The 947-nt window shown below is 44.7% G+C and overlaps 1 long non-coding RNA gene across 1 annotated transcript; it reads left to right on the forward strand.

Moving 5' to 3' along the window:
• The first annotated feature begins 20 nt into the window (after nt 1-20).
• LOC112486645 (uncharacterized) lies at nt 21-918 on the forward strand. The gene is made up of 3 exons (XR_003049154.1): nt 21-201; nt 572-667; nt 824-918. It is a non-coding gene; the product is annotated as an uncharacterized LOC112486645 (long non-coding RNA).
• The last annotated feature ends 29 nt before the right edge of the window (nt 919-947 follow it).

Raw genomic sequence — 947 nt, forward strand, 5'->3', positions numbered from 1 at the left:
GTTTTCATTCTCTTGCTTCACCTCCTGTAGCTGGAGGCTCAGTTGGAGCAGTGGCTGGAGACCTCCACCGGCACAGGAGACTGGACGACAAATGCCAAACAGATCACTCGCTCCTGGCTGAGGGACGGACTCAAACCTCGCTGCATCACCAGAGACCTGCAGTGGGGAACCCCCGTACCTCACCCCGACTTTAAAGAGAAGGTCTGCTGCCTTGAATTTCCCAAACGTTACATATCTTGTCGTTTTTTTAAACTCGGTATTTCTGCATGCTGTGGGGAAAACAAACTAGCCACATTAACGAACTGTAATGAAGCTCCGGGGCTCAGCTGTGCAACCTGCTGAGACGATAATGAATGTGGACTCGTAATGTCTAAGGTCAGGTTCCTAATTAAACTTTAGAAATGACTGCGCACTTCATTAACTGTTCACAAATATTGCGTTGACCGATGATAGCGCGGTGCCTCCTGGTAGTTGCTGTACTTGGAATTCTCCTGTTCTCTACTAGATAAACGTCAACGTAAAACGAAGGCTGTTCATCTGACCTTCGTCGTTACTGCTTCTGCTCCTGCAGGTGTTCTACGTTTGGTTCGACGCCCCCATTGGTTATCTGTCCATCACTGCTAACTACACTGACCAGTGGGAGAAATGGTGGAAGAATCCTGAGCAGGTAAAACCCCCAAGTCATGCATGTTGTGGAGCTTATATTTACTCATTATACACACACATTTTTTTAGTCGTCAGTGAAAATGACTAACTCGTATGACGCATAGTCATTTTTTGGAAAACAAATTTCTTATGTTTATTGTTCGTCTTACCTTTGCAGATCAGTAAAATTTATAAATTTGACTAGAACCTTAAGAAGATCCAACAGCATCTATCGTCTGAACTCTAACTGACTCATCTCATCCCTACATCTGAAACCAAAGGATTTTGTGTGTGTGTGTGTG

The sequence above is a fragment of the Cynoglossus semilaevis genome, unplaced genomic scaffold (genome assembly GCF_000523025.1).
Source record: "Cynoglossus semilaevis isolate Cse_v1.0 unplaced genomic scaffold, Cse_v1.0 C19100010, whole genome shotgun sequence".
Classification (NCBI taxonomy): domain Eukaryota; kingdom Metazoa; phylum Chordata; class Actinopteri; order Pleuronectiformes; family Cynoglossidae; genus Cynoglossus; species Cynoglossus semilaevis.